At 53.0% G+C, this 20,456-nt stretch overlaps 1 long non-coding RNA gene across 5 annotated transcripts in view; it reads left to right on the top strand.

Annotated features, from left to right (window-relative positions):
- Positions 1–16,310: 16,310 nt before the first annotated feature.
- Positions 16,311–20,456, top strand: part of LOC140493399 (uncharacterized) — a 95,023-nt gene continuing 90,877 nt past the window's right edge. For all 5 annotated transcript variants that reach the window (XR_011963670.1, XR_011963668.1, XR_011963669.1 and 2 more), the window contains exon 1: positions 16,311–16,452. This is a non-coding gene — a long non-coding RNA (uncharacterized lncRNA). The remainder of the gene's footprint in view (positions 16,453–20,456) is intronic.

Below are 20,456 nucleotides of genomic sequence, written 5' to 3'. Positions count from 1 at the left end.
ACACTCACACACAGACAGACAGACAGACACACACACGCACAGACACACACACAGACACACACAGACACACACACACAGACACACACACATACACACACATACACACACACACAAACATACACACACACACAGAGACTCACAGACAGACAGACAGACAGACACACACCCACACACAGACGCACACACAGACACACACACAGACACACACCCACACACAGACACACACACAGACACACACAGACGCACACACACAGACACACACACACTCACACACACTCCCTCAAGCACACACACACAGACACACACACACTCCCTCAAACACACACACACACACACTCCCTCACACACACACACACAGACACACACACAGACACACACACATACACACACACACATACACACACATACGCACACACACACATATACACACACACATACACACACACACCTACACACACACACACACAGACACACACACACATACACACACATACGTACACACACACAGACACTCACACACAGACAGACACACACACACACGCACAGACACACACACAGACACACACAGACACACACACACACGCACAGACACACACACAGACACACACAGACACACACAGACACACACACACAGACACACACACAGACACACACACACTTACACACACACACATACACACACACAGAGACACTCACACACAGACAGACAGACAGAAACACACACGCACACACACAGACACATACAGAGAGACACACAGACACACACACAGACACAGTCACACACAGACACACACACACACAGACACACACACAGACACACACACAGACACACACTCCCTCAAACACACACACACACAGACACACACACACTCCCTCAAACACACACACAGACACACACACACACACTCCCTCAAACACACACACACAGACACACACACACTCCCTCAAACACACACACACACAGACACACACACACACAGACACACACACAGACACACACACAGACACACACTCCCTCAAACACACACACACACAGACACACACACACACACTCCCTCAAACACACACACACAGACACACACACACTCCCTCAAACACACACACACACAGACACACACACACACACTCCCTCAAACACACACACACAGACACACACACACACACACACACATACACACACACACACATACACACACATACACACACACACACATACACACACACATACACAAACACACATACACACACACACACATACACACTAAGACACACCCTCAAACACACACAGCCACACACTCTCACATGAACATTCACTTTCTCTCTCACGCACACATATACAGACACACAGAGATACACATGCATCCACTCATTCACACACACAAACACGGGCAGTCTCTCTCTCTCACACACACACACACACACACACACACACACACACACACACACACACACACATACACATACACAGCTGTAAAGGCATGGTTGAGGTTTTGCTGGAGAAATGATTTCTCCGAGGACTGAACCCTGATCTCACTTGATGACTGCTCCGGGGGACAGACAACAGCTACAGAAGACTTGTTGGATCTTCCTGTGCACCACCTCTTGTATCGACAGCATTATTCTGTTTAGGTGCCTGCTTTTCTAAAACATCTCCAAGCAACAAGTAACAATAGATTGATGAAAGATTTCACCCAAACCATGTTTCAGACACATGCTGCTGATCATGCTGTTCGTGACCCTCTGACAGTGTGGCACTCCCTCAGTACTGACTCTCTGACACTGCAGCACTCCCTCAGTACTGACTCTCTGACACTGCAGCACTCCCTCAGTACTGACTCTGTGTCAGTGCAACACTCCCTCAGTACTGACATTCTCACAGTGCAGCACTTCCCCCAGATTGATCCTCTGACATTGCGGCAATCCCCCATGACTAATCCAACTGATAGCGCAGCACTCCCGCAGTCGTATCCTCTGACAGTGCAGCATTCCCTCAGTACTGACCCTCTGACAGTGCAGCACTCCCTCAGTACTGACCCTCTGACAGTGCAGCACTCCCTCAGTACTGATCCTCTGACAGTGCAGCATTCCCTCAGTACTGACCCTCTGACAGTGCAGCACTCCCTCAGTACTGACCCTCTGACAGTGCAGCACTCTCTCAGTACTGACCCTCTGACAGTGCAGCACTCCCTCAGTACTGACCCTCTGACAGTGCAGCACTCCCTCAGTACTGACCCTCTGACAGTGCAGCACTCCCTCAGTACTGACCCTCTGACAGTGCAGCACTCCCTCAGTACTGACCGTCTGACAGTGCAGCACTCCCTCAGTACTGACCCTCTGACAGTGCAGCACTACCTCAGTACTGACCCTCTGACAGTGCAGCATTCCCTCAGTACTGACCCTCTGACAGTGCAGCACTCCCTCAGTACTGATCCTCTGACAGTGCAGCACTCCCTTGGTACTGACCCTCTGACAGTGCAACTCTCCCTCAGTACTGTTCCTATGACACTGCAGTACTCCCTCAGAACTGACCCTCTGACACTGCAACAGCTCCTTGGCACTGCGCCCCTGACGGTGCTGCAATCCCTCAGTACTGACCCTCTGACAGTGCAGCACTCCATCAGTACTGACCCTTTATCAGTGCAGCACTCCCTCAGTACTGACCCTCTGACAGTGCAGCCCTCCCTCAGTACTGACCCTCTGACAGTGCAGCACTCCCTCAGTACTGACCCTCTGACAGTGCAGCACTCCTTCAGTACTGACCCTCTGACACTGCAGCACTCCCTCAGTACTGACCCTCTGACAGTGCAGCACTCCCTCAGTACTGACCCTCTATCAGTGCAGCTCTCCCTCAGCACTGCTCCTTTGACACTGCAGCACACCCTCAGAAATGACGCTCTGACACAACAGCATTCCCTCAGTACTGACACTCTGACTTTGCAGCACTCTCTTTGTACTGACATTTCTACAGTGCAGCATTCCCTCTGTACTGATACTGATACAGTGTGGCATTCCCTCAGTACTGACCATCCGACAATGTAGCCCTCCCTCAATACAGATGCTCTTACAGTGCAGCACTCCCTCGATACCGACCCTCCAATAACGTGGCATTTTCTCAGTACTGTCTCTCCGACAGAGCAGAACTCCCTCAGTACTGACACTCTGACAGTGCGGCACTGCCTCAGTCCTGCACTTCTGATAGTCTGGCAATGCCTCAGTACTGAGCGAGTGGCAGTGCAGCACTCCCTCAGTACGGACCCTCTGAAACAACACTCCCTCAGAACTGACACCCTGACCGTGTAGCGCTCCCTCAGTAATGAACCTTTGAGTGTGCATCACTCTCTCAGTACTGACCCTCTGGCAATGCAGCAATCACTCAGTACTGACTGTCCGACACATAGTGTGGAGCTCCCTCAGTATTGACCCCCTCACAGTGCGGTGATCCCTCAGTACTGAACCCCTCACAGTGCGGTGATCCCTCAGTACTGACCCCCTCACAGTGCGGTGATCCCTCAGTACTGACCCCCTCACATCGCGGTGATCCCTCAGTACTGACCCCCTCACAGCGCGGTGATGCCTCAGTACTGACGCCCTCACATCGCGGTGATCCCTCAGTACTAATCCCCTCAGAGTGTGGTGCTCCCTCAGTACTGACCCTCTCACATCGCGGTGATCCCTCAGTACTAATCCCCTCAGAGTGTGGTGCTCCCTCAGTACTGACCCCCTCACAGTGAGGTGATCCCTCAGTACTAATCCCCTCAGAGTGTGGTGCTCCCTCAGTACTGACCCCCTCACAGTGAGGTGATCCCTCAGTACTAATCCCCTCAGAGTGTGGTGATCCCTCAGTACCGACCCCCTCACATCGCGGTGATCCCTCAGTACTAATCCCCTCAGAGTGTGGTGATCCCTCAGTACTGACCCCCTCACAGTGCGGTGATCCCTCAGTACTAATCCCCTCACAGTGCGGTGATCCCTCAGTACTGACCCCCTCACAGTGCGGTGATCCCTCAGTACCGACCCCCTCACATCGCGGTGATCCCTCAGTACTGACCCCCTCACATCGCGGTGATCCCTCAGTACTGACCCCCTCACAGTGCGGTGATCCCTCAGTACTGACCCCCTCACATCGCGGTGATCCCTCAGTACTAATCCCCGCAGAGTGTGGTGCTCCCTCAGTACTGATCCCCTCACATCGCGGTGGTCCCTCAGTACTAATCCCCGCAGAGTGTGGTGCTCCCTCAGTACTGACCCCCTCACATCGCGGTGGTCCCTCAGTACTGACCCCCTCACAGCGCGGTGGTCCCTCAGTACTAATCCCCGCAGAGTGTGCTGCTCCCTCAGTACTGACCCCCTCACATCGCGGTGGTCCCTCAGTACTAATCCCCGCAGAGTGTGGTGCTCCCTAAGTACTGACCCCCTCAAATCGCGGTGGTCCCTCAGTACTAATCCCCTCAGAGTGTGGTGGTCCCTCAGTACTGACCCCCTCACAGCGCGGTGGTCCCTCAGTACTAATCCCCTCAGAGTGTGGTGCTCCCTCAGTTCGAACCCTTTCACAGTGCGGTGCTCCCTCAGTAGTAACCCTCTCACAGTGCGACACTCTGACAGCATGGCCATCCATTAGTACTGACCGTCAGAGAGTACGCACTTCATCATTACTGACCCTCTCACTGCACAGCAATCCCTCCATCCTGACTCACTGACAATGCAGCACTCCCTCCACACTGACCCTCTGACAATGCAGCACTCCCTCCACACTGACCCTCTGACAATGCTGCACTCCCTCCATACTGACCCTCTGACAATGCTGCACTCCCTCCACACTGACCCTCTCACAATGCTGCACTCCCTCCATACTGACCCTCTGAGAATGCTGCACTCCCTCCATACTGACCCTCTGAGAATGCTGCACTCCCTCCACACTGATCCTCTGAGAATGCTGCACTCCCTCCACACTGACCCTCTGACAATGCTGCACCCCCTCCACACTGATCCTCTGACAATGCTGCACTCCCTCCACACTGATCCTCTGACAATGCTGCACTCCCTCCACACTGACCCTCTGATAATGCTGCACTCCCGCCACACTGACCCTCTGACAATGCTGCACTCCCTCCACACTGACCCTCTGATAATGCTGCACTCCCTCCACACTGACCCTCTGACAATGCTGCACTCCCTCCACACTAACCCTCAGACAATGCTGCACTCCCTCCACACTGATCCTCTGATAATTCTGCACTCCCTCCACACTGATCCTCTGACAATGCTGCACTCCCTCCACACTGACCCTCTGACAGTGTAGCACTTCCTCAGTACTGACCCTCTGACAGTGTAGCACTCCCTCAGTACTGACTCTCTGACAGTGTGGAAGTGGCCCTATACAGACCCTCTGACAGTGTGGCCCAATCTCAGGACAAAACCTCTGACAGTACTGCACTCCCTCAGCACTGACCCATTGACAGTGTTTTACTCCCTCAGTACTGACCCATTGACAATGTAGCACTCCCTCAGTACTGACCCATTGACAATGTAGCACTCCCTCAGTACTGACCCATTGACAGTGTAGTACTCCCTCAGCACTGACCCATTGACAGTATAGTACTCTCTCAGTACTGACCCATTGACAATGTAGCACTCCCTCAGTACTGACCCATTGACAGTGTAGTACTCTCTCAGTACTGACCCATTGACAATGTAGCACTCCCTCAGTACTGACCCATTGACAGTGTAGTACTCTCTCAGTACTGACTCATTGACAGTGTAGAACTCCCTCAGCTCTGACCCATTGACAGTGAAGTACTCCCTCAGCACTGACCCATTGACAGTGTAGCACTCCCTCAGTACTGACCCATTGACAGTGTAGCACTCCCTCAGTACTGACTCTCTGACAGTGTGGAAGTGGCCCTATACAGACCCTCTGACAGTGTGGCCCAATCTCAGGACAAAACCTCTGACAGTACTGCACTCCCTCAGCACTGACCCATTGACAGTGTTTTACCCCCTCAGTACTGACTCTCTGACAGTGCAGCACTCCCTCAGTACTGACTCTCTGACAGTGTGGAAGTGGCCCTATACTGACCCTCTGACAGTGTGGCCCAATCTCAGGCCAAAACCTCTGACAGTACTGCACTCCCTCAGCACTGACCCATTGACAGTGTAGCACTCCCTCAGCACTGACCCATTGACAGTGTAGGACTCCCTCAGTACTGACTCATTGACAGTGTAGTACTCTCTCAGTACTGACCCATTGACAATGTAGCACTCCCTCAGTACTGACCCATTGAGCGTGTAGTACTCTCTCAGTACTGACTCATTGACAGTGTAGCACTCCCTCAGCTCTGACCCATTGACAGTGAAGTACTCCCTCCACACTGATCCTCTGACAATGCTGCACTCCCTCCACACTGACCCTCTGACAGTGTAGCACTTCCTCAGTACTGACCCTCTGACAGTGTAGCACTCCCTCAGTACTGACTCTCTGACAGTGTGGAAGTGGCCCTATACAGACCTCTGACAGTGTGGCCCAATCTCAGGCCAAAACCTCTGACAGTACTGCACTCCCTCAGCACTGACCCATTGACAGAGTAGGACTCCCTCAGTACTGACTCATTGACAGTGTAATACTCTCTCAGTACTGACCCATTGACAATGTAGCACTCCCTCAGTACTGACCCATTAACAGTGTAGTACTCCCTCAGCCCTGACCCATTGACAGTGTGGTACTCCCTCAGTACTGACCCATTGACAGTGTGGTACTCCCTCAGTACTGACCCATTGACAGTGTAGTACTCCCTCAGTACTAACCCACTGACAGTGCAGCACTCCCTCAGTACTGACCCTCAGACAATGAGGCACTCCCTCAGTACTGACCCTCTGACAGTGCAGCACTCCCTCAGTACTGACCCTCTGACAGTGCAGCACTCCCTCAGTACTGATCCTCTGACAGTGCAGCACTCCGTCAGTACTGACCCTCTGACAGTGCAGCACTCCCTCAGTACTGACCCTCTGATGGTGCAGTGCTCTCTCAGTGCAGATCCTCTGATAGGGAGGCTTGCCGTCTGGACTGACCCTCTGACAGTGTGGTGCTCCCTCAGTACTGACTCTCTGACAGTGCAGCACTCCCTCAGTACTGACCCTCTGACAATTTGGAAGTGGCCCTATACTGACCCTCTGACAGTGTGGCCCAATCTCAGGCCAAAACCTCTGACAGTACTGCACTCCCTCAGCACTGACCCATTGACAGTGTAGTACTCTCTCAGTACTGACCCATTGACAATGTAGCACTCCCTCAGTACTGACCCATTGACAGTGAAGTACTCCCTCAGTACTGACCCATTGACAGTGTAGCACTCCCTCAGCACTGACCCATTGACAGTGTGGTACTCCCTCAGTACTGACCCATTGACAGTGTAGTACTCCCTCAGCACTGACCCATTGACAGTGTCGTACTCTCTCAGTACTGACCCATTGACAATGTAGCACTCCCTCAGTACTGACCCTCTGCCTCAGTCCTGCACCTCTGACAGTCCAGCAGTGCCTCAGGGTACTCTCTATCTGACAGTGTAGCACTCTCTCTGTACTAACCCTCTGACAGTGCAGCACTCCCTCAGTACTGACCCTCTGACAGTGCAGCACTCCCTCAGTACTGATCCTCTGACAGTGCAGCATTCCCTCAGTACTGACCCTCTGACAGTGCAGCACTCCCTCAGTACTGACCCTCTGACAGTGCAGCACTCTCTCAGTACTGACCCTCTGACAGTGCAGCACTCCCTCAGTACTGACCCTCTGACAGTGCAGCACTCCCTCAGTACTGACCCTCTGACAGTGCAGCACTCCCTCAGTACTGACCCTCTGACAGTGCAGCACTCCCTCAGTACTGACCGTCTGACAGTGCAGCACTCCCTCAGTACTGACCCTCTGACAGTGCAGCACTACCTCAGTACTGACCCTCTGACAGTGCAGCATTCCCTCAGTACTGACCCTCTGACAGTGCAGCACTCCCTCAGTACTGATCCTCTGACAGTGCAGCACTCCCTTGGTACTGACCCTCTGACAGTGCAACTCTCCCTCAGTACTGTTCCTATGACACTGCAGTACTCCCTCAGAACTGACCCTCTGACACTGCAACAGCTCCTTGGCACTGCGCCCCTGACGGTGCTGCAATCCCTCAGTACTGACCCTCTGACAGTGCAGCACTCCATCAGTACTGACCCTTTATCAGTGCAGCACTCCCTCAGTACTGACCCTCTGACAGTGCAGCCCTCCCTCAGTACTGACCCTCTGACAGTGCAGCACTCCCTCAGTACTGACCCTCTGACAGTGCAGCACTCCTTCAGTACTGACCCTCTGACACTGCAGCACTCCCTCAGTACTGACCCTCTGACAGTGCAGCACTCCCTCAGTACTGACCCTCTATCAGTGCAGCTCTCCCTCAGCACTGCTCCTTTGACACTGCAGCACACCCTCAGAAATGACGCTCTGACACAACAGCATTCCCTCAGTACTGACACTCTGACTTTGCAGCACTCTCTTTGTACTGACATTTCTACAGTGCAGCATTCCCTCTGTACTGATACTGATACAGTGTGGCATTCCCTCAGTACTGACCATCCGACAATGTAGCCCTCCCTCAATACAGATGCTCTTACAGTGCAGCACTCCCTCGATACCGACCCTCCAATAACGTGGCATTTTCTCAGTACTGTCTCTCCGACAGAGCAGAACTCCCTCAGTACTGACACTCTGACAGTGCGGCACTGCCTCAGTCCTGCACTTCTGATAGTCTGGCAATGCCTCAGTACTGAGCGAGTGGCAGTGCAGCACTCCCTCAGTACGGACCCTCTGAAACAACACTCCCTCAGAACTGACACCCTGACCGTGTAGCGCTCCCTCAGTAATGAACCTTTGAGTGTGCATCACTCTCTCAGTACTGACCCTCTGGCAATGCAGCAATCACTCAGTACTGACTGTCCGACACATAGTGTGGAGCTCCCTCAGTATTGACCCCCTCACAGTGCGGTGATCCCTCAGTACTGAACCCCTCACAGTGCGGTGATCCCTCAGTACTGACCCCCTCACAGTGCGGTGATCCCTCAGTACTGACCCCCTCACATCGCGGTGATCCCTCAGTACTGACCCCCTCACAGCGCGGTGATGCCTCAGTACTGACGCCCTCACATCGCGGTGATCCCTCAGTACTAATCCCCTCAGAGTGTGGTGCTCCCTCAGTACTGACCCTCTCACATCGCGGTGATCCCTCAGTACTAATCCCCTCAGAGTGTGGTGCTCCCTCAGTACTGACCCCCTCACAGTGAGGTGATCCCTCAGTACTAATCCCCTCAGAGTGTGGTGCTCCCTCAGTACTGACCCCCTCACAGTGAGGTGATCCCTCAGTACTAATCCCCTCAGAGTGTGGTGATCCCTCAGTACCGACCCCCTCACATCGCGGTGATCCCTCAGTACTAATCCCCTCAGAGTGTGGTGATCCCTCAGTACTGACCCCCTCACAGTGCGGTGATCCCTCAGTACTAATCCCCTCACAGTGCGGTGATCCCTCAGTACTGACCCCCTCACAGTGCGGTGATCCCTCAGTACCGACCCCCTCACATCGCGGTGATCCCTCAGTACTGACCCCCTCACATCGCGGTGATCCCTCAGTACTGACCCCCTCACAGTGCGGTGATCCCTCAGTACTGACCCCCTCACATCGCGGTGATCCCTCAGTACTAATCCCCGCAGAGTGTGGTGCTCCCTCAGTACTGATCCCCTCACATCGCGGTGGTCCCTCAGTACTAATCCCCGCAGAGTGTGGTGCTCCCTCAGTACTGACCCCCTCACATCGCGGTGGTCCCTCAGTACTGACCCCCTCACAGCGCAGTGGTCCCTCAGTACTAATCCCCGCAGAGTGTGCTGCTCCCTCAGTACTGACCCCCTCACATCGCGGTGGTCCCTCAGTACTAATCCCCGCAGAGTGTGGTGCTCCCTAAGTACTGACCCCCTCAAATCGCGGTGGTCCCTCAGTACTAATCCCCTCAGAGTGTGGTGGTCCCTCAGTACTGACCCCCTCACAGCGCGGTGGTCCCTCAGTACTAATCCCCTCAGAGTGTGGTGCTCCCTCAGTTCGAACCCTTTCACAGTGCGGTGCTCCCTCAGTAGTAACCCTCTCACAGTGCGACACTCTGACAGCATGGCCATCCATTAGTACTGACCGTCAGAGAGTACGCACTTCATCATTACTGACCCTCTCACTGCACAGCAATCCCTCCATCCTGACTCACTGACAATGCAGCACTCCCTCCACACTGACCCTCTGACAATGCAGCACTCCCTCCACACTGACCCTCTGACAATGCTGCACTCCCTCCATACTGACCCTCTGACAATGCTGCACTCCCTCCACACTGACCCTCTCACAATGCTGCACTCCCTCCATACTGACCCTCTGAGAATGCTGCACTCCCTCCATACTGACCCTCTGAGAATGCTGCACTCCCTCCACACTGATCCTCTGAGAATGCTGCACTCCCTCCACACTGACCCTCTGACAATGCTGCACCCCCTCCACACTGATCCTCTGACAATGCTGCACTCCCTCCACACTGATCCTCTGACAATGCTGCACTCCCTCCACACTGACCCTCTGATAATGCTGCACTCCCGCCACACTGACCCTCTGACAATGCTGCACTCCCTCCACACTGACCCTCTGATAATGCTGCACTCCCTCCACACTGACCCTCTGACAATGCTGCACTCCCTCCACACTAACCCTCAGACAATGCTGCACTCCCTCCACACTGATCCTCTGATAATTCTGCACTCCCTCCACACTGATCCTCTGACAATGCTGCACTCCCTCCACACTGACCCTCTGACAGTGTAGCACTTCCTCAGTACTGACCCTCTGACAGTGTAGCACTCCCTCAGTACTGACTCTCTGACAGTGTGGAAGTGGCCCTATACAGACCCTCTGACAGTGTGGCCCAATCTCAGGACAAAACCTCTGACAGTACTGCACTCCCTCAGCACTGACCCATTGACAGTGTTTTACTCCCTCAGTACTGACCCATTGACAATGTAGCACTCCCTCAGTACTGACCCATTGACAATGTAGCACTCCCTCAGTACTGACCCATTGACAGTGTAGTACTCCCTCAGCACTGACCCATTGACAGTATAGTACTCTCTCAGTACTGACCCATTGACAATGTAGCACTCCCTCAGTACTGACCCATTGACAGTGTAGTACTCTCTCAGTACTGACCCATTGACAATGTAGCACTCCCTCAGTACTGACCCATTGACAGTGTAGTACTCTCTCAGTACTGACTCATTGACAGTGTAGAACTCCCTCAGCTCTGACCCATTGACAGTGAAGTACTCCCTCAGCACTGACCCATTGACAGTGTAGCACTCCCTCAGTACTGACCCATTGACAGTGTAGCACTCCCTCAGTACTGACTCTCTGACAGTGTGGAAGTGGCCCTATACAGACCCTCTGACAGTGTGGCCCAATCTCAGGACAAAACCTCTGACAGTACTGCACTCCCTCAGCACTGACCCATTGACAGTGTTTTACCCCCTCAGTACTGACTCTCTGACAGTGCAGCACTCCCTCAGTACTGACTCTCTGACAGTGTGGAAGTGGCCCTATACTGACCCTCTGACAGTGTGGCCCAATCTCAGGCCAAAACCTCTGACAGTACTGCACTCCCTCAGCACTGACCCATTGACAGTGTAGCACTCCCTCAGCACTGACCCATTGACAGTGTAGGACTCCCTCAGTACTGACTCATTGACAGTGTAGTACTCTCTCAGTACTGACCCATTGACAATGTAGCACTCCCTCAGTACTGACCCATTGAGCGTGTAGTACTCTCTCAGTACTGACTCATTGACAGTGTAGCACTCCCTCAGCTCTGACCCATTGACAGTGAAGTACTCCCTCCACACTGATCCTCTGACAATGCTGCACTCCCTCCACACTGACCCTCTGACAGTGTAGCACTTCCTCAGTACTGACCCTCTGACAGTGTAGCACTCCCTCAGTACTGACTCTCTGACAGTGTGGAAGTGGCCCTATACAGACCTCTGACAGTGTGGCCCAATCTCAGGCCAAAACCTCTGACAGTACTGCACTCCCTCAGCACTGACCCATTGACAGAGTAGGACTCCCTCAGTACTGACTCATTGACAGTGTAATACTCTCTCAGTACTGACCCATTGACAATGTAGCACTCCCTCAGTACTGACCCATTAACAGTGTAGTACTCCCTCAGCCCTGACCCATTGACAGTGTGGTACTCCCTCAGTACTGACCCATTGACAGTGTGGTACTCCCTCAGTACTGACCCATTGACAGTGTAGTACTCCCTCAGTACTAACCCACTGACAGTGCAGCACTCCCTCAGTACTGACCCTCAGACAATGAGGCACTCCCTCAGTACTGACCCTCTGACAGTGCAGCACTCCCTCAGTACTGACCCTCTGACAGTGCAGCACTCCCTCAGTACTGATCCTCTGACAGTGCAGCACTCCGTCAGTACTGACCCTCTGACAGTGCAGCACTCCCTCAGTACTGACCCTCTGATGGTGCAGTGCTCTCTCAGTGCAGATCCTCTGATAGGGAGGCTTGCCGTCTGGACTGACCCTCTGACAGTGTGGTGCTCCCTCAGTACTGACTCTCTGACAGTGCAGCACTCCCTCAGTACTGACCCTCTGACAATTTGGAAGTGGCCCTATACTGACCCTCTGACAGTGTGGCCCAATCTCAGGCCAAAACCTCTGACAGTACTGCACTCCCTCAGCACTGACCCATTGACAGTGTAGTACTCTCTCAGTACTGACCCATTGACAATGTAGCACTCCCTCAGTACTGACCCATTGACAGTGAAGTACTCCCTCAGTACTGACCCATTGACAGTGTAGCACTCCCTCAGCACTGACCCATTGACAGTGTGGTACTCCCTCAGTACTGACCCATTGACAGTGTAGTACTCCCTCAGCACTGACCCATTGACAGTGTCGTACTCTCTCAGTACTGACCCATTGACAATGTAGCACTCCCTCAGTACTGACCCTCTGCCTCAGTCCTGCACCTCTGACAGTCCAGCAGTGCCTCAGGGTACTCTCTATCTGACAGTGTAGCACTCTCTCTGTACTAACCCTCTGACAGTGCAGCACTCCCTCAGTACTGACTCTCTGACAGTGCAGCACTCCCTCAGTACTGACCCCTCTGACAGTGCAGCACTCCCTCAGTACTGACCCTCTGACAGTGCAGCACTCCCTCAGTTCTGACGCTCACACAGTGCAGAACTTCCTCAGTACAGACCATCTGACTGTGTGGCTCTGCCCCCATACCGACCATGTGACAGTGTGGTACACCCTCAGTACTGACCCTCTGACAGTGTCGTGCTCGTTCAGTCCTGACCCTCTGATGGTGCAGTGCTCTCAGAGTACAGAGCTTCAGACAGTGCGGCATTCCCTCTGGATTGAACCGCTGACTGTGTGGTGCTCCCTCAGTACTGACCCTTTGACAGTGTAGTACTCCTCAGAAATGGCCCTCTGGTAATGCAGCAGTCCCTCACTACTGACTGTCCGATAGTGCGGTGATCCCTCAGTACTCACCCTCTGGCAGTGCGGTGATCCCTCAGTACTCACCCTCTGGCAGTGCAGTGATCCCTCAGTACTCACCCTCTGGCAGTGCAGTGATCCCTCAGTACTGACCCTCTGGCAGTGCAGCACTCCCTCAATACTGACCCTCTGGCAGTGCAGCACTCCCTCAGTACTGACCCTCTGACAGTGCAGCACTCCCTCAGTACTCACCCTCTGGCAGTGCAGCACTCCCTCAATACTGACCCTCTGGCAGTGCAGCACTCCCTCAGTACTGACCCTCTGACAGTGCAGCACTCCCTCAGTACTGACCCTCTGACAGTGCAGAACTTCCTCAGTACAGACCATGTGACTGTGTGGCTCTGCCCCCATACCGACCATGTGACAGTGTGGTACACCCTCGGTACTGACCCTCTGACAGTGCAGCTCTTTGGCAGTGCAGCACTCCTTTAGTTCTGACATTCTTACAGTGTAGTGCTCCCTCAGTAATAACCCTCTGAGAATTCACCGCTCCATCAGTACTGACCTCTCTGACAGTGCAGCACTCCCTCAGTACTGACCCTCTGACAGTGCAGCGCTCCCTCAGTACTGACCATCTGACAGTGCAGCACTCCCTCAGTATTGACCCTCTGACACTGCAGCACTCCCTCAGTACTGACCCTCTGACAGTGCAGCACTCCCTCAGTACAGACCCTCTGACAGTGTGGCACTCCCTCATTACTGACCCTCTGACAGTGCAGCACTCCCTCAGTACTGACCCTCTCACAGTGCGGCGCTCCATCAGTACTGACCCTCTGACATTGCAGCACTCCCTCAGTACTGACCATCTTACAGTGCAACACTCCCACAGTACTAACCCTCTGACAGTACAGCACTCCCTCAGTACTGACCCTCCGACAGTGCAGCTCTCCCTCAGTACTGACCATCTTACAGTGCATTACTCCCACAGTACTAACCCTCTGACAGTACAGCACTCCCTAGGTAATACCCTCTGGCAGTGCAGCACTCCCTCAGGGCTTCATCGCAATTTCAGACATGATAGAGATTGAACCAACAATGTTGGCAGAACGAACCTGTTAGCTGAGGTTAATGACCCCCCTTTGTAGCAGAGGGATTCAATCCCTCTGACAGTGCAGCACTCCCTCAGTGTTGACCTTCCGACAGTGCAGCACTCCCTCAGTGTTGACCTTCCGACAGTGCAGCACTCCCTCAGTACTGACCCTCTGACAGTGCAGCACTCCCTCAGTACTGACCTTCCGACATTGCAGCACTCCCTCAGCACCGACCCACTTTTTTTCTATTTAACAGAGTCTTGTGGAAATTTGGAGACATAGGGTTTGCAGATTCTGAGGAAGCATGAGAGAGACACACAAACCAAACCCTGTCTGAAACTCTCTGCAATAGAGTATTCAGAGGCACAGAGTCACTGAGATGAAACTCTCTGCAATAGACTATTCAGAGGCACAGAGTCACAGAGATGCACAGCTTGGAAATGGACGGTCCTATCCAACTTGCCCATACCAACCAGATATTCTCATCTCATTTCATTCCATTTGCTAGCACTTGGCTGATATCCCTCTAAACCCTTCCTATTCACATACTCATCCTGATGCCTTTTAAATGTCGCAATTATAACAGCCCCCATCACTTCCTCTGGCAGCTACCTGCATGCCCTTGAATAAGTGCTCAAACATTCATACTGTCGATACAAACTCTAATAAACACCAACCTACGAAAGGATATCATTGTCATTTTCAACTGACCCTTTGCTTCTTCATTACGCTGATTTGAACACAGGTAAAGAAACAGAGTTAGTGACCATCCACCGTCACCCTGTTATGAAACTTATTTTCAAATGTGGCTTGTATGTGATTCCCACCCCCTCTAATAGTTGCCTGGAAGGTGGGGGTGGGGTGTCCTCTCCTGCTGCAGTCCTTGGGTGTCCCACAGTGATGTTAGCTAGGGAGCTCCAGGAGTTTGACCTGAACCATGTAAAGAGCTCTCTTACTGGAGTGTCCTTTTTAAAGTTGGGAAGTTATTATAGACCAGGAGGACCCGAGAGCTGCTGTCTTGTCAGAGAGAGAGGCTGGTGGGTCACACACCTCAGCTGAGGGGCGAGGTTGAGAAGCTGGGGCCTTCATGGTCATTTCAGACATGATAGAGATTGAACCAACAATGTTGGCATCACGAACCTGTTAGCTGTGATAACTGACCCCCCCTTTGTAGCAGAGGGATTCAATCCCTTTAATAGAGCAAGCTTTAGAATTCAACACTAAAATCAATCTGTACGGACGCACTAGAGACCTGAAACATCAATACAGAGATTGCTGAAGAAGCTCAGCATGTCCGGCAGCATCTCTGAAGGGAGAGGGAGAAAGAGACAGAGAGTTCACCTTTCAATCCAGTGATTTCTGCGGGAAAGTTCCTTCAGAACAGACCGTTTTGAGGAAGGGTCACTTGACAAAGGCACTTCACAAAGATCCTGATCAATGTAACTTTGTGATGTTAGTTCAGAAGGAATAGCTCAGACCTAACATTTCCGTGTGCCTTTGTTCTGTATCTGTTCTCCCATGTAGCCCGCCCTCCGAATACAATACCTTACAAAGCCTTAAACCTGTTTGTCAACTTTCAGCAGAAGCAGCCTCAGGGCATTGAACACAGACTGAATTACTCAGTGACACTTGGATCAGGTAGTTCTCAAGTAAACAGATGGTGGGGAAATTCAGCACAATTCAGCAGGTAGCAACGCTGAAGAGAGAAAGGAACAATTCGCATTCCAAGTGACTCTTCCTCAAAACGGTCTGTTCTGAAGGAACTTTCCCGCAGAAATCACTGGATTGAAAGGTGAACTCTCTCTCTGTCTCTTTCTCCCTCTCCCTTCAGAGATGCTGCCAGACATGCTGAGCTTCTTCAGCAATCTCTGTATTGATGTTTCAGGTCTCTAGCGCGTCCGTACAGATTGATTTTAGTGTTGAATTCTCAAGCTTGCTCTATTAAAGGGATTGAATCCCTCTGCTACAAAGGGGGGTCAGTTACCACAGCTAACAGGTTCGTGATGCCAACATTGTTGGTTCAATCTCTATCATGTCTGAAATTACCATGAAGGCCCCAGCTTCTCAACCTCGCCTCTCACCAGAGGTGTGTGACCCACCAGGCCTCTCTCTCTGACAAGACAGCAGCTCTCAGGTCCTCCTGGTCTATAATAACTTCCCAACTTTAAAAAGGGCACTCCAGTAAGAGAGCTCTTTACATGGTTCAGGTCAAACTCCTGGAGCTCCCTCCCTAACATCACTGTGGGACACCCAAGGACTGCAGCAAGAGAGTACACCCCACCCCCACCTTCCAGGCAACTATTAGAGGCTGTGGGAATCACATACAAGCCACATTTGAAAATAAGTTTTATTACAGGGTGACGGTGGATGGTCACTAACTCTGTTTCTTTACCTCTGTTCAAATCAGCGTAATGAAGAAGCTCAGGGTGGGTCAAAAATTACAGAGGGTCAGTACTGAGGGAGCACCATCCTGTCAGAAGGTCAGTACAGAGAGAGTGCTACGCTGTCAGAGGGTCAGTACAGAGAGAGTGCTACGCTGTCAGAGGGTCAGTACAGAGAGAGCGCTACACTGTCAGAGGGTCAGTACTGAGGCACTGCTGGACTGTCAGAGGAGCAGGACCGAGCCTGAGGGTCAGTACTGAGGGAGTGCTTCACTATCAATGAGTCAGTACTGAGGGAGTGCGACACTGTCAATGAGTCAGTACTGAGGCAGTGCTGTACTGTCAGAGTATCAGTTATGATGGAGTGCTGTACTGTCAGAGGTTTTGTCCTGAGATTGGGCCATACTGTCGGAGGGTCAGTATAGGGCCACTTCCACACTGTCAGAGAGTCAGTACTGAGTGAGTGCATCACTATCAGAGGATCAGTGTGGAGGGAGTGCTGTATTGACAGAGGATCAGTATGGAGGGAGTGCAGCATTGTCAGAGGGTCAGTGTGGAGGGAGTGCAGCATTGTCAGAGGGTCAGTGTGAAAGGAGGGCTGTATTGACAGAGGATCAGTGTGGAGGGAGTGCAGTATTGTCAGAGGATCAGTGTGGAGGGAGTGCAGCATTGTCAGAGGATCAGTGTGGAGGGAGTGCTGCATTGTCAGAGGGTCAGTATGGAGGGAGTGCAGCATTACCAGAGGATCAGTGTGGAGGGAGTGCAGCATTATCAGAGGATCAGTGTGGAGGGAGTGCAGCATTGTCAGAGGGTCAGTGTGGAGGGAGTGCTGTATTGACAGAGGATCAGTGTGGAGGTAGTGCTGCATTGTCAGAGGGTCAGTATGGAGGGAGTGCTGCATTGTCAGTGAGTCAGGATGGAGGGATTGCTGTGCAGTGAGAGGGTCAGTAATGATGAAGTGCGCACTCTCTGATGGTCAGTACTAATGGATGTCCATGCTGTCAGAGTGTCGCACTGTGAGAGGGTTACTACTGAGGGAGCGCTGCACTGTGAAAGGGTTCGAACTGAGGGAGCACCACACTCTGAGGGGATTAGTACTGAGGGATCACCGCGCTGTGAGGGGGTCAGTACTGAGGCATCACCGCGCTGTGAGGGGGTCAGTACTGAGGGATCACCGCACTGCGAGGGGGTCAGTACTGAGGGATCACCGCGATGTGAGGGGGTCAGTACTGAGGGAGCACCACGCTCTGAGGGAATTAGTACTGAGGGATCACCGCGATGTGAGGGGGTCAGTACTGAGGGAGTACCACACTGTGAGGGGGTCAGTACTGAGGGAGCACCACACTCTGAGGGGGTCAGTACTGAGGGATCAACGCGCTGTGAGGGGGTCAGGACTGAGGGAGCACCACACTCTGAGGGGATTAGTACTGAGGGATCACTGCGCTGTGAGAGGGTCAGTACTGAGGGATCACCGCACTGTGAGGGGGTCAGTACCGAGGGAGCACCACACTATGTGTCGGACAGTCAGTACTGAGTGATTTCTGCATTGCCAGAGGGTCAGTACTGAGAGAGTGATGCACACTCAAAGGGTCATTACTGAGGGAGCGCTACACGGTCAGTGTGTCAGTTCTGAGGGAGTGTTGTTTCAGAGGGTCAGTACTGAGGGAGAGCTGCACTGCCAAAGGGTCAGTACTGAGGGAGTTCTGCTCTGTCGGAGAGTCAGTACTGAGAAAATGCCACGTTATCGGAGGGTCGGTATCGAGGGAGTGCTGCACTGTAAGCGCATCGGTATTGAGGGAGGGCTACATTGTCGGAGGGTCAGTACTGAGGGAATGCCACATTGTAGAAATGTCAGTGCAAAGAGAGTGCTGCAGTGTCAGAGTGTCAGTACTGAGGGAATGCTGTTGTGTCAGGGCGTCATTTCTGAGCGTGTGCTGCAGTGTCAAAGGAGCAGTGCTGAAGGTGTGCTGCACTGTCAGAGGGTCAGTACTGAGGGATTGCAGCACCGTCAGGGGCGCAGCGCCAAGGGGCTGTTGCAGTGTCAGAGGGTCAGTTCTGAGGGAGTACTGAATGATCAGAGAATGTGCCGCATCATCTGAAAGTCAGTATGAAGGTGCCCCACACTGTGGGAGGGTCAGTATACGTGCAATGCCTCACTGTCAGAGGGTCAGTACTGAGGGAGTGCTGCACTGTCAGAGGGTCAGTACTGAGGGAGTGCTGCACTGATAGAGGGTCAGTACAGAGGGAGTGCTGCACTGATAGAGGGTCAGTACTGAGGGAGTGCTGCACTGTCAGAGGGTCAGTACTGAGGGAGTGCTGCACTGATAGAGGGCCAGTACAGAGGGAGTGCTGCACTGATAGAGGGTCAGTACTGAGGGAGTGCTGCACTGTCAGAGGGTCAGTTCTGAGGGAGTGCTTCACTGTCAGAGGGTCAGTACTGAGGGAGTGCTGCACTGTCATCGGAACAGTATTGAGGGAGAGTTGCACTGCCAGAGGGTCAGTACGGAGGAGGTGCCACACTGTCAGAGGGTCAGTACTGAGGGAGTGCCACACTGTCAGAGGGTCAGTACTGAGGGAGTGCTGCACTGTCAGAGGATCAGTACTGAGGGAGCTCTGCACTGTCAGAGGGTCATTTCTGAGGGTGTGCTGCACTGTCAGAGAGTCAGTACTGAGGGAGCGCTGCACTGTCAGAGGGTCAGTACTGAGGGAGTGCCGCAAACTCGGAGGGTCAGGACTGAGGGAGTACTGCAATGTCAGAGGGTCAGTACGGAGGGAGTGCTGCACTGTCAGAGGATCAGTACTGAGGGAGTGCTGCACTGTCAGAGGGTCATTACTGAGGGAGTGCTGCAATGTCGGAGGGTCTGTACTGTTGAGTGCTGCAATGTCGGAGGGATTGTACTGTAGGCGAGCTGCACTGTCAGAGGGTCAGTACTGAGGCAGTGCTGCACTGTCAGAAGGTCAGTTCTGAGGGAGGGCTGCACTGTCAGAGAGTCAGCACTGCAGGTGTGCCATACTGTCGGAAGGTCAGTACTGTGGAAATGCTGCACTGTCAGAGGATACGACTGAGGGAGTGCTGCTCTATCGGGGGGGTCAGTAATGGGGGATTGCTGCAATGTCAGAGGGTCAATCTGGGGGCAGTGCTGCACTATGAGAAGGTCAGTACTGAGGGAGTGCTGCAGTGTCAGAGAGTCCGTACTGAGGGAGTGCTGCACTGTCAGAGGGTCAGTGCTGAGGGAGTGCTGCACTGTCAGAGAGACAGCACTGTGGGAGAGCTGCAGTGTCAGAGAGTCAGTACGGAGGGAGTGCTGCACTGTCAGAGGGTCAGTACTGAGGGAGTGCTGCACTGTCAGAGGGCCAGTACTGAGGGAGTGCTGCACTGTCAGAGGGTCAGTACTGAGGGAGTGCTGCACTGTCA

This window comes from Chiloscyllium punctatum, chromosome 22 (genome assembly GCF_047496795.1).
Source record: "Chiloscyllium punctatum isolate Juve2018m chromosome 22, sChiPun1.3, whole genome shotgun sequence".
Classification (NCBI taxonomy): Eukaryota; Metazoa; Chordata; class Chondrichthyes; order Orectolobiformes; family Hemiscylliidae; genus Chiloscyllium; species Chiloscyllium punctatum.
This window is presented reverse-complemented; position numbering and strand designations above follow the sequence as displayed.